The sequence below is a fragment of the Coenobita brevimanus genome, chromosome 19 (genome assembly GCF_032717465.1).
Source record: "Coenobita brevimanus isolate Jiangsu-jjx chromosome 19, ASM3271746v2, whole genome shotgun sequence".
NCBI classification, from domain to species: Eukaryota; Metazoa; Arthropoda; class Malacostraca; order Decapoda; family Coenobitidae; genus Coenobita; species Coenobita brevimanus.
Genome location: NC_136972.1, coordinates 29,984,867 through 29,999,712, shown reverse-complemented (window position 1 = coordinate 29,999,712; position 14,846 = coordinate 29,984,867). Strand labels below are relative to the sequence as shown.

Below are 14,846 nucleotides of genomic sequence, written 5' to 3'. Positions count from 1 at the left end.
TCTAAAACCGGTTTCTTTTTCTTACAAATGGGAAGAGAATTGTCTGGTGCACCTGGCAATGTGTTTTCCCTGTGATTCACTATGATTCATAGAAAAATTCATAAAATCACTGCACATGTGTCATTAACATACAACATATGGGAGAAAACATCCAAGATTGAACTGACTGGGTGCTTGGGATGACAGGGTGGAGTTGTTTTATAGCTCGCACTAATTCAATGCCACCGGCACTGATACTGGATTGCGTTGTTCGATGCTGGCGGCCACTGAGGGGTTACTGAAGGCTCTACCTTGCCCCTCCATTTTAAACTAACAGACAGGTTTATCTGTCTATACATGAGTACCTTGTACTGAATGGCTTAATGAAGGCAATACTTACCCCCTCCTTAAAATTCCAAAAATCTCAAAATGAATACATTTGCTTGGAGATAAGTCCAAGAAATTCATGTTAATAGTGGCAAAGCGAATACTGCATTAACCTATGGGGTTTCTATTTTATGAAGGCAGTTTGGGTGGAGGCGCTAATACCTCACACCCCTAGCTCAGTTGTCACATTGTCACCGCACATGTGCTCCTCTCTCTCTCTCTCCCTCTCATATTTATTTAACTACTTTTATTTTCTTTAATTTTTCTCTTGTTTTGACTTTCGATGGGCAAGCTTCCATGGCAAGAGACTGACCGAGTATGACCCGCACACCCAAGGGTATTCCTCGTGTCACTGCGCTTGACAACATCACAAAAGCAACTCTGACAGTCTTAAAGGATTTATACTATACTATAGCTTTTATTTTATTACATCTATACAGAGTATTTGAAATTCATTTATAAGCAGTTACAAAATTAAAATAGGAGAGAGGGAGAGGGAGAGAGAGGTGAGCAGGAGTAATTACACATGTGTGACAGTGGTGATGTGGCATCTGAGCTAGCAGTGTGAGGGCTTAGGAGGCCCCACCCAAACTGCCTTCATAAAATAGAAAGCCTATAAAAACCAAGCATAGTATGACTGCCACATATGACTTCCTACTTTCTGCTGATACCTTATCTTGCCAGCCTGTTGTACTGACCCTTGACGTACATCCTAACTCATCTCTCCCACAACGGAGATTAATCCCTTCACTCCAATTACAAATTTCATAATTTATTCTTGCTATTTCTACGCAGCGCAGGAGAGGGATATCTTCAAGTGGTGGCACAGATATAACTAGGTGGCTCTGCTACCAGGTTATATAAACATCCTATATTCCTCCCTATCCCTCAACAGAAGAAAGGTGGACTGAAGGAAAGCAACTTCAGCCTGCAGTCCCTAAGGTTCACCTTCAGACAAGCTTGAGGTTGTAACTACTACCATTATCATATCGAATATAAAGGCTTCAGCATGCTTGCATGCATCAAGCTTGGTCACCTAGTAGCAGCTCCCCATGCTGTTCTATCTCTGGCAGCCTCCCTTAGCCCTGAGGTCACACGCTATCACATACCAGACTTTTTTGGTCTGCCTCTCACAACCCCACCTCAACACTAACATTTATCACTTTCCACATCCAACTCTCATCTTTCAACCTCATAACATATCCAAACCATCTCACTCTACCCCCCCTCATCAAAACAGTAAGTCATTCAAGTCCCCCCAACTCTTCAATCACAATCCTAGTTCCCCCCCCCCCCAGGCCTCTCATTCAAGTACACACTACACACCCATCTAATCAGTCATTTCTGTTTATCTGAGCATTCATGTATCCTCTTCCTTTACTGTCCAGGTCCCACTACCAAACGGCATTACACTCCTAACACATGCTGCATACAAAGATCCCTTGGCACAGTGCGAGATCCCTCTCAGTGTCTGACGAGGCAACAGGTTCCTGGACTTCCTCCAACCATTCCTCACCCAAGCTACTGAGCTAGCTGCAGCCCCACGTCCAGCACATACCATGTCCCATGAATAACAAAACTCCTACACACTGTCAAGAGACACCAGCAAGATCAATCCTTTCATGACCTAACAGTCTCTTTATGTTCTCCCCGACACACTGCATACACGAAACCAGCGTATTTTGCTGCCTACCTCTAATACCACATCTCTTATGCACCCACTTATCACAAACATTGCACAAAATGAAGTTACTTCCTACATCCTTGTGGCAAACTGCACGTGGCCACACTCCCTCCATTTTAACAGTACCGTCACCAGCTTTAGGTATCACTTTTGCTTTATCCACATACCACATTTACCCTCAAACCCTTGTGCCCCATTGTGTATCTCCATTTCCTAAATTGTTCTTCTGCCTCCCATTTCCTGCAATCAACACCAGGTCATAAGCATACATCATCTCCCATCGAAGTTCGTTTCTTAATACATGTGAGCTTCAAGCACCGCATATGTGTGCGTCTCAAGACTGACTTGATGCACATCATCACAGAAAACTCATCATTCAAATCTCCATCCACCTTCACCTGGGTGTGAGCACCCACATACATAGCCATGACCACCAACCACTCACCCCTCAATCCACTTCACCACCTCCCTTAGGACTCTGTCAAAGACCTTCTCCACATCAACAAACTCTAATTCATCTTTCCCACAACAAACCATACACCCTTCACTTGATTACCTACCGGTGCAAAGGGTCCCCACTTTACAAACTGGTTACATTCCTCAACAACCATTCACTAAGATATATTTCGTTGTGCGAACTCATTATGACAGGTTAAATGGAGTTTGGTTCCAGGACCTCGAGTTTTCTCCACATCCTCCCATATTGACCCCTTTTTAGTTCAACCTGAATCAATATTTGTGCATTTTATGACTCCCTAACCCTTAATTTACAACTCATCTCAAGAGTTTGGCTCTTCCTGGCGGACTTGGCAACTTGCTTACCAGGGCATGTAGCAGGGCGTTTAGGCGACATGATGACATAATAAATGTTAAAAGGGTGTCAGCGAGGTATTGTACTGTTTTGGATGGTAGGGTGGGAATGAATTGTGCACGTTTCCTACGTTACTAACGCTGAGGTGTAATCAGCCGAGAGCACATTCAGTTTAAAACTGCCCCTGGAAAAATTGAATACAGCACATTTTGGCATTCGTTAGGCAAGATAAGGGTGGTAAAACGTGATCTTCGTTAAACCGTTCTATGCCGTGTCCATGTATATATAAAGAAATAAATACAGTAGTGTCAAAATTGCCAAATCCGTAAACATACGGACACAGTTTTTTACACACCTGCGTGAAATTGTTTGAGCTTGCCCTTATTGTGACAGAAAATGGGATGATGGATACCCTTCCTCCCTTCCCATGCCTTATACCAATATAAATACTGTAAAAAAAAAAAAAGTGAATGGGAAAATACATAATACAGTAATCCCTGTACTATCCGGACGCCCACTTTCCAGACACCCCACCCCCCGGACATTGTGGACCTGGACCTTCGGAACCCAAAAATGGCCAAAAAAAGAAAAAAACAACAAAGTTCAAATTTTTTCCCATCTGTAATTTGAAATTGCCACACGGCGCTGAACAGCTGCTTACACCATGGCACATTCAGCCCTTCCTTCCTCCCCCCTCCCTTGTCAGGGCTGCCATTTGGTATTTTTCATTACCAAATGTGGGCCAATTTGGTAATGAAAAATTCGTTTGGTAATGTATGAGGACACACAGGATGGAGATGTTGGATTGTCTGCTCTCTCTGATTATTCTGCCAGCCTACATAGCATGATAATAATCAACATGCTGTTAATTATAAGGAAAGTGATTACATGTATTTCCACTTGTATATATAATTAGTGAAGAATAAATGCTAGCTTTACGAATTTGGTAATGAAAAGTTAAATTTGGTAATGAAAACTTAGGAGTTTGGTAATATGGCCATTGCGATCTGGCAACTATGTTTCCCCAACACCAACACTGTCCAACAGTTACTGCCTAACTTCGATCGCGAGTAGATGCTTATCGCAATGGAAGCCACACGTGCTCGTTTTTTGTGAATACACAGTAAATAAACTGCAATACCTCGCCACTAGACCACATGGGAATTTACAGTGTTGTGCAGTGTTAAGAAATTAGAATTTAGAGTGCAAAGGATTAACCGTGGAGTGCAAATTGACGGTTGAAACTGGCGTGGTGCACTTAAGAACAATGTGCAGTGTTAAACAATTATAACTCACAGTGAAAAGAATTAGTGCAGCACAACACTGGATTACTGTACATGCTTCAAGAGCATTTTCACCACTGCCAAAGCCTTTTGGAGACCAAAGACGTGCTATAAGTACCCTGGTTGAGATACAGCCACTTCCGATTCCTCATTCTTTGGTTCCTTTTCATGTATTTCATGCTTTATGTCCATTATTGGTGTGAATAGGGTCTTAAGTAGGTTTAAATAGGTGCTATGCATGTCCAGTAGGGAGTTATTTTGGTGGCTTTCAAAGTTAGGTTGGGTTAGGGTCCTTACGTACCAGTCAAGAAGCCAGGGGCCCACTTTCCAGACATATCTTTGGCTCTATTACGTCGGATAGTAGAGGGATTACTGTATAAGCAAGGAATCACAAAGTTCCCATCATAGTTTCAACTATGGCTGCATTACGCACACCTGTTGCATTTCCACACTACAACAGAGTCTTCATATAACACAAGATAGGTCATGCAGAACCTCGTAGAAAATCAATTATGCGCTAAAAAGTGACATGTATTCACACATAAAATTGGGGGTTAGGTTCTAAGTGCCCCATATTTTTCGTTAAATATATACAGTATTTAAAGACAGCTTATTACAAATACCGGTATGTCTGCCGTAAGACACCCAAGACGTGTTTAAATATGACACTCGCTGACCTGACACATCAGTGCATTCTAACCTAACCTAACCAACTAGTTTTGCCCCCTAATACTCCCCATAAAAATTCAAACCACCACGGATTGCCACAAAGCCTCTTGAAAGTCCTCATCACCAATCATGCAAAACCTTCTGACCTAATCAACATATGAATAGTGGCCTCCTAGCATCATGCATATTTTGCCAAGAATCATTTTCGGCGCAATCATTAGAGGAAAAAAAATGTGAAACTGTTTTTGAAAGTTATTAGTCATAAACAATAAAGGAATCAAAATACAGTATATATATGCTGAAGTTGTCAGCACGGACTGATTGCGTACCTCTCACTTCTCAGATACACACAAATGTAGTAATCGTGAACAATAAACAAGTCAGCCAAGCAGTATACTTTGTATGACAGTATACAGCAATTAACAGGAACTGAACTCACATCATTATCTTACCTAACTATTTACGTCAACACGTAATGTCTTTACATTACATAAGAGCCGAATTTTCTCGACCAAAGACCGTCAGTTCATAACAAAGTTCGGGCACATTTTTTTTTTTCCCAACACGCGTTGCAAAGGCGAAAACATAAATTTTACTGCTACTTCATCATTACCTTTTTTTTTTTCTCCAACTAAGAAACTATCCACATCGTAAACACACCCGACTCAATGTATCTATCTGATCATTTGCATTTAAGCTTCCACACCACACGCCACTCTGTCCAACAACTTTACTTTTTCCTTTGGAATAAATGCTTTTCTTGTGTTCACAGCACTTTCAGGGTGCTTAAGTGCTTAGGCATAAATAAAGTTAGTTTGGAACCACAAGCTCAAGAGTTCTGAGAGGAAATGAGAAGCAAGGAAATAAGCAAATAAACACTTCTCATCACAGCAACGATCCACAAAACACTGAGGCAGGCTGTGGGCTGGCAGGTGGTATGGGACATGGGTCACATGGGTCGAGTCGGGTTGAGGAAGCCAATCAGCGACCAACAAAGGCATACCACAAGAGTTGTAAACAAATGCAGTCATCTGGAAATCCAATACCTAAATGCACCCACTTCCCAAACAGTTTTTCTCGTGCAATTGAGCGAAATTACCATGCTATTATGTAATTCTATCTATCTATCTATTGCCAGATGCCATAATCCCATAAGGGGTGGCCACCTGACTATGAGTTATTTGTTTCACGAGGAGGGGCACCAACCCTCCACCAACCCACTTGTTGACACGTAGGGAGCAAATTAAATGCACGTGTTATTGTAAGATCGCTGTTTCTTTTTGTCTTAAATTGCAACTCTACTGTACAAATACTTCATGCATCCACCTACTCTACACCAAAATGGATTATCTACCCACGTCAGCCACTGACGGTATCTGAAAGCAGCCATCTGATGCAAATGAGTCATGCTGCACTGCCAAAGATACTGTGCTTACTCCCGAATTCCTGTCGAAATTGGGGAACTTCCAAGCAATGAGCTAACTGACAGAGATGTGTATGTAGTGTATGTGAGTGAGTGGAGGGGGAGACCAGGAACGACATGGAGGGATGGAGTGGAGAGGTGTATGAGAGAGAGGAGTGCGAGTTGGGAGCAGGGCAGCAAAATGGCAGGGGACAAGGCAACATGGAGGCGATTTGTTTCTGGCCACCTCGTATGGGATAAAGCCATCTGGCAACAAACAGATAGAAAGAATATAAGTAAATATAAGTAAATAGAAGTAAATCATGAAATCAAGCAATGTAAATTGTATTTTTTTGTTTACTGCTGTTGGGATGGGTGGGCAGTGGAAGAATCGGTAAAGGCAGTCTGTGGTCCTAATGGACCCAAGCTCGAAACCCGGTTGGGACAGGAAACAGTTTAAGGATTTGAATTTCATAAAAAGCAGACTTTTCTGATCTACCAGATGATCCGCCAACATGTCATAAAAGTTCCTCCACTAATAGTAGTACACTAGTCCCATATGAGACAGCCCTAGCATGTATTCAATATAAATGGTGGATGTTAGCACTGAAGTGGTGGCATGTGGAGATGTAGGAGGACTACTGGGCCCCTAGGAGAACTACTGAGATTTGAGGATAGGCCCTGAAGCCTTTGCTCGAGTTGGACACATTAAGAAAAAATGATAACGATAAATATAATGATTAATTTAAAAATAGTTTTGCTTTTTGCAATTAGTTTATGATTAAATGGGCTGAAGTAATGCTTAGCAAAAGATTTATGCTGCAGAGTGACAACCTTTCAAAAGCTGACAATGTTACAAGTTTTTGCCTAATTGATACTGAGGGCTTTCAAGGTTAGGTTTAGTGGCACACTTAGGTAGATAATATTATGGCTGGTCTAGGGGCCAAAACTTCTCAGTTACTGGTAGGTTAGGTTACGATGCACTGCTGCATCCAATCAGCAAGATTTTTTGTAAGCACGCAGCCAAGGGGTTCCAAGGCAAACAGACAATAATCAAGCTTTCCCGGTATATTTGTTTTAGAGGAAATAATGTGAGGTTCCCAAAACCTAGCCCACTATTTTACATGTAAATATAGGTCACAATTTTGCTCCAACTTGATTTTGCATGATTCTACACAACCTATCTCGCATCGGAGACTTTACTGTACTTTGATGCTGTCAAAACATTTTCATTTGATTTAACACTATTCTATTCTCTGCACCATGATTTTCTAATACAGTACAGTATCTCAATATTTCATCATCAGCACTGTTTTAATGTTTAAAAGTTTAAACATCATCGGCAAACTGCATTAATGAATGAAAATACAGTACAGTACTTTAATTCTGAAGCATGGTGCAGATGCACCCTCATGTCTCCCCACACACCAGTGAAAATATTATCTGGTGCAGCACCTCCATTTTCCAAGTATGATTTCCACATACAGTGCACATACCTACAATTTGAGGGGACAAACTGAAGCAAATCATACTTGTCGTATGTGACAACAATTAATGAAAACGGCAAAAAGCCTGACGCAATTACTCCTCTGTAAGGTATGTAGAATGTCTGTTGATAGTTACACAAAATAACCAGTACACTACTAGATATGTACCGATATATCGGTATTAGAATCGGTATGGTATCGGCTGATTCTCTGACGATACTTAAAAGGAATTTAGTACGCAGCCTATCACTCACTGGAAGTTATTTTGTTAAACAGAATTTGGATGTTTTATAGGGATGAAAAATAAATTATTGTTAATATCCTATTATTTAGTACCATATTATTTTGAGTACATGGTGCATATGGTAGTAGTTTAATGACAAACTTGAAAAAAAGAAAGTCTCACGAGTATGGACAACAGCTTAATAGACTGGTCTCCAATGCACTGGTATCGGTAGTAGTATCGGTATCAGTGCAATTTTGTGGTATCGGTATCAGTCAAAATCTTGGTATCGGTACATCTCTATATACTGCAGTATATATCTTCTTACACCCATTTAAAATTTAAGACATTACACACACTTCCTGTCCAATTTACAGAGGTATAAAATTTTACGCTTCTGTTGTTGTCACTTTTATGAGAAACATAGGTGCATGATCTGATATAATAGCAGACTGATTTGTACAGTAATTGGTAGTACACCACAACAGCAAAACCAGCTGGTTGTGAAACAAATCTATCTATCTATAGCCCGACGCCCTAATCCCGCAAAGGGTGGCCGCAGACAAAACGCCTCCAAGTCACTCTGTCACCCAAATGCAAAATGAAATAACTCCCTCAAAGAGCAAACCACAGCCACGAACACATATAAGGTGCAAATAAAAACAGGTAGCAAACCAGTAGGCAGCAACTCTGGACACCCACAAGACTGACTAGTGTAATGTCAATAAAGCTAATTGTAGCAAAAGGAGCATGTAATGTGACTTAACTCATTAAGCCCTGGGGATGTCTTAGTTTATTACTGCTCTCTGAAGGATTTCATTCAGTTCTGGAGACTTTTTGAACAACAGAGTTTAGATGTGTCCATCAATGCATGAAATGAATTTAAAAAAACTGTCTGGCAGTAACAAAAAAACACTTTGGACATCATCCGATTAAAAGGGTTAACCCTTTCACATCGGGTGGCACATCAACGTGCCACAAAGGAAATGTCTGTGGCCTTTGGGTGACATATACAGTATACCGTATGTGTTCTCGACTTTTTATATTTGCGCACCAGTACTGGGGGCCCCAATGTCTGCTGTGGTTCAGTTTCAGGATGTGGCAAGACTAAGAAGTTGCCATCACGGGAGGGCTTTTATTGTCTATTAGTTTTGTCTATTCATCTGCGACATGGAATATAAGGGGTGCAAATGATGAGGTGAAAGAGAAAGATATTGTCCAGGTGCTTGAGGGTGCAAAAGTGGATGTATGTGGATTAACTCAGAGGTTCTCAAACTTTTTAGTGTGTGACCCTGTTTGGAATATTTCAAGACGTCGCGACCCACAGAGTAAAAAAATCACAGACACACAGAGTAACCGGTATATAGCCTATCATAGTTATTATGATTATGTTAATAGTGTAATAAGGATAATTACAATTTCAGTTCAGTAAATAAAATACATTGAAAGCATTCGGCCTATTCTATGTCCCTGCGACCCATCAAAATTCCTCTCGCGACCCATGGTTTGAGAATCACTGGATTAACTGACACTAAATGGAAGGGTGGGAATGTGGGAGAATGGATGAGGCATACGTGTGGGAGTAGGTGAGAATGAGAGGGTAATAGGAGTGTGTATTGTTGTAACAGATGGAAGGAGAATATAACAGAGTATGGATCAGTTGGTTCAAGAATTGTATGGGTAAGATCGAAAGTTGGACTACAAATGTGGGAAATTGTGTGTGCGTATGTGCCAAAGCAAGATTATGAAAAGAGAGTGAAAGAAGAGTTCTGGACAAATGTTGAAGCGTGCTTCGGAAAGTTTGAAAGGAATGAGTGTTTTTTTACTGAAGATATGAAATGGTAAAGTAAGGAATGTGAAGGTGGATGGAGTAGTTGGTAAGTGGGGTGTGCCTGCAGAGACAGATGAGAGTGCAGTGCTTCAGGGGATATTTGTGTTGGGAGGGGGTTGGTGATAGCCAATACAGTACCAGCTTCAGACACAAAATGATCCACAGGTATACATGCCAAGTGATGAGAAGGCTGGGTTGTGAACTGAATGAATGGATGGCAATGACTGATTATTTGTGTGTGGATGACAGGATGAGGTGTGTAATGAATGCAAGAGCATATAAAGCTTGGGGAAGTGGACTTTCTGACCACCACTTGGTGGTGGTGAGAATCAAGGTCCAAATGAATTGGAGAAATCAAATGAGGGAAGGACAGGAGGAAGTAGTTCATACAAGGAGGGTGGAAAATTTACATGAGGATGGAAAAAAGGCAGAATATAAGAGAGAAGTGGAGGAACAATAGGGTAAATATGGACTGGAGCACATGGGGGATTTGGAGGGTGTGTGTAAGATATTCACAGAATGAAATCTGTGCAGCATGTGAGGTGGTGTGTGGGGTGAAGAGAAGACAAAAGGGGTTGCAGGGAACAGCATGGTGGAATGAAGAGGTGAGACAGGCTGTGGCACACAAGAAGAAAGCATATAGTTAGTGGATGAGAAACGGGTGTGCAAGAAGTTGAGAGACGAAAGAGTTATGTGTAGAGAGGAAGAGATGTGAAAAGATTAGTAGGAGACAGTAAGAAGAGAGTGGATGAGGAATTTGAGTGTTAAGTGGAGGGAATGTAAGAAAATGTTCTGGAAAGAGGTTAAGGGAGTTAGACACAAGTCAAAGAAGTCAGTCAGGGAGTGAATGATAAAAATGGTAGATTACTGGTGAAGGGAGAATAACTGAGCAGATGAAGTGAACACTTTAAGGAACTGCTGAACATAGAGAATGAAAAAACTGCAAGTATAATTGACTGGAGGATGGCTGGGAGACAGAGATGTGAGAAGGAAGGAAGAAATCAGTACCGGTAGGATGGAATTTGTGGAAGCAATGAAGAAAGTCAAAATGGAGAAAACCCCAGGAACTGATGGAGTGTGTTGTGAATGCTGAAGCATATTACCACAACGTGAAGGTCTTTAGGATTTTGACAATTTTGTGTCCAACAACAATGTTACAGATGTCCCTTTCATCTGATGCCAACATTTCAAGGAAAAGCACCGTCTGGTTGGTCACGTGACAAATAGTATGTTAATTCCCCTACTTGCAAAAAATCTCCCAAGGCAGCCATATGGCCCACAAACGAATGTTTACAGACGACGCTGAGGTAAAGGGAATACAACCTTGTCGACCCATTTTCACGACACTCACTTGAAACTCAATAGCAGTCAAAATGGATATCAAAATGATCTTGAATTTAGATGTCACGAAAATGCAACTTATGTCTCGACTATCAACCATGGGAAAACACATTATTTTATACATAAGCATTTGGAAATTATCAATACTTTGTTCAGTGCTATAGTAGAACTCGCTTAAATGTGTGCCTGTGGTGTGGTGCACACCTGTGTACAGTGTTGCCACGTTTTGTAAACCGTTCTCTCTCTCTCCTGGTGGGAGATGTGAGCCACCTTGAGTACTTTTGGTTCTTTTATAAGTTATTTATACTTGTGCTTTCATTTGTTAATTTGGTTTTGATATATTTAGTGATATTTATCATTTTTTGTATATGGCAACAGATGACCCGTTATTGCAGTACCATGACCGATTTTCATTCATTCATTCCCTTTCCCCTTCCTCCATCCCTCTCTCAGCCTGACAATGCCTCCACCACCACCACCCCCCGTCATGCCGACAATGCATTCAACCTTGCCCCTCTCCTGCCTGTCTCTCTCTCTCTTTTATCGCAAGAGACATTTTGGATATTTTCTTTTACATAATATTGTATATTTGACATCATTTCCACACCACCCTTGAGGTCAAGGCCACCGACTGGGTGTGGAAGTGTTGCCGCTCGTTTTTTTTTTTTTTTTTTTTTTTTTTTTTTAACTTCGGTATTGGCATATGCCTACTATTTTGTTCTACATATTAGCTTATGATTATAAATGTGATTATTCCTCGACATTAAAATTACGGGAAAAGCCAGTAAATGTGAGCATTTTTCCCTAGCAACACCTGTACAAGCTATGCTTGGGTCTATGGAGGTACGTACTTTACCTTAGGCCAGACTGGGTATGTCAGTGTTGCCAATCACAAGAATTATATGAATTATTTCTTTTACTTTGGATATTGGCATGTTTCTTCTTTTTTCAGGCTCATTCTCTTATATCCATAACTGTGATATTATTACCCACCCTAAAACTAGGCTAAAAAACATTAAAAGTGACTACAATTTCTTTTAGCAACACTACAATATGTATGCCATGTTTGTGTACTGTATAAATATTTTATGCATAATAAGATTACGGTTGATTCATCCATCAAAATACACAAGTGTAAGTTTTATTCATCTGAATTTATCGTATTTGTGATGCCTCGTACATAAATAGCTTCTGTTTCACATCGCAAGTTGGGGAAACGCAGCACCATTGTACACAGGTGCGGGCCACACCAAAGACGTAAATTTACGCGAGTACTACCATAATAACTTCACTTTTTCTTTGCTGATGACCAATAAACAGTCTTACTTTGTGAAATTATTTTAATACCTGCACCAATTGTTATTCAACAAAATAAGCTTGATGTTGGATGGGAATCTTTCAGGGGCAGATTAGGATGGGACGGGGGTTCAGTGGCAATCCTATGTGGTTAAAAATTATGGGTGTAGGAGGCTGAAGCCCCCAAATTAGGTTACACTATGATACATTAGTGTCCAATTGGCAAGATCACATGTAAACACACGGCCACTCGGCACCCAAGACAGACATATTAATTGTATTTCCTGATCGAAACAGCCAATACTGCAACTACACCCCCTCCCCCCCTAAAAAAATAAAGTTACATATGACCAAATATGGATTTCTAGGCCATATTTCAACAAAATACAGAGTATTTTCATATGAACACAGCCAGTTAATATGAATCTTATTAATAATCACACACTACCGAGAAAGGATACACTTTCAGGTTCTTATTGTCAGCCTAATAGAGTACTGTTGGTCTGACGTTGCATAAGGATTTTCTTTTTTTTTCCAGCCAATCATCCAGTCACACAATATTCCTGTCCCTTGGTAGATGCTAACCTACTATCACTGCAACCGTGGGAGTGAAAACAAATAGAGGAAAAACTAGGCTATTCCTAGAACTGTGACAATGGTGGTGCAAGCTAACTGCGTACCCGACACGTCACAAGGACAAGTTCACAAAAATTAAACCAAAGCCAATAATGCCATAAAACCACCACCAAAATGCACATACTATCATCCAAGAAGTATCTATTCTCTATATGAATGATAACTTAATCCACCTGCCGATTAAAATGGAGGGAAATCTTCTGTAACCGTGACTCAACAGCTGCACTTTCACTACACATATCACCCTCATAACCCACACTTAAACAAGTAACAGCGCGATATATTTAACTAAAAAAGGCTATACATTACCTTACGGATCCATTCAGCACAAGCCGTCACCACATGATACCAACAATTCACTATATGGAGCAAAATAACCTGGGAGCACTACCTCAGCATCCACTCAATATGGCGTCTGGGAAGAGAATGCTGGTGACGTCACAAGCGCCGCAGAATCCCTCCATCGCATCTCCTAGAGTTCCAATAATATCATCTGTTTTACCTTTAACGAAAAGCAAATACAGTTTTTTTATTATTAATTTGAACCAACATATTTTTCTTAACACAAGCATAATATTATAACTATTATTTTTCCCCCCATTCATTATATGGATCTGAAAGTTGGATCGCAGCGTATGGGATGGAATTGGTACGGGGTCTACAGCAACAGCAGAGTTGTGAGTGCGTTTATTTTTAAACATTATTATATGACGATATCTAACATCTTAGCAGTTGCACTGATGTTATTCATGAAAAAAAAGCATTCTATGGCGTAATACTGCATCTTTCAGAAATTTTGCAATAAAATTTTATTTAAAAGGTATCCATAATGCGATTAGCATCACCTCTTCCTTAGCGACTTTTCATAATTACAAGTGATTGATTAATTGAATATTTAGTGTTATACAAAGTACGTATATAATAAAAGAAGATAATGGATCTTGCGCCTTAAAAATCTATATATTTATATCGTTGATATGGAAGGGATTTCTAATGGGTAACGCCGCGTAGTTTCTGTATCCGTCGCCAGGGCGGCGCTGGTGAAATAGCATCCATGTTTAACCACTCCTCCTGACTCCCGCGCCTTTTGAAACAAGCCGATGAGCCCGGGAAATGTAGTGCCATGGTACACTGCGCAGCTTACGGATAAAAAAATGAGCACAGGAATTCATCGTAGAGGGATGTGATTACATTGCACAGGTAAGAAATATATCTTTTTTAATTTGACAAGATTAGCCTACGAGGTGTGTTACATGGCCGAGAAAAAGTTTCTTCCTTCTCAAGAAGCACTGGTATCAGCATCTAAAGGCTATAGCTATTTGAGCACGTGTATTGGTTAGGGAAACAGGGGAGGCCTCCTTTATGCAAGTGAGTGTAGTAAAAATCTTACATCAAACTGAAAAATGCTTTCAAATTTTGCAAAAACAAAATAATCTAACACAGTAGCCTATTACTATTCAGATTATATTTGATTGTCTAAGCTCCCATATGTTTGACACCTCCACTGGGGCCAATAATATTCACTAATTAATAAAACTGGTATCACAGTACTACAGTATTATTTGTGTTATGCTGGGTGATTTTAGACCGACTTCTCGTTCTAAAGACACCAGCAACTGAGCGGGGTCCTATTTCTAGACCGGAAATAGAACACTTACAAAGGAACAGAGCATAAAAACTCGGCAGGACACCTTAACACATCTATTGCCGTAGTTCAGCTTCCTTACAATAGACATTCAATGGTACACCGAATGTGGAAGGGGCATAGTGAGAGGTTAATTAATACCTACAATAATCACATGGGCACTGTGCTTACA

General features: G+C 40.5%; 1 protein-coding gene across 1 annotated transcript in view; it reads right to left on the bottom strand.

Annotated features, from left to right (window-relative positions):
- snama (something that sticks like glue) overlaps positions 1 to 13,442 on the bottom strand; it is an 88,515-nt gene extending 75,073 nt beyond the window's left edge. The window contains exon 1 of the mRNA XM_080266295.1: positions 13,339 to 13,442. The gene's annotated coding sequence lies outside the window, so the exon portion shown is untranslated. The remainder of the gene's footprint in view (positions 1 to 13,338) is intronic.
- Positions 13,443 to 14,846: the final 1,404 nt, after the last annotated feature.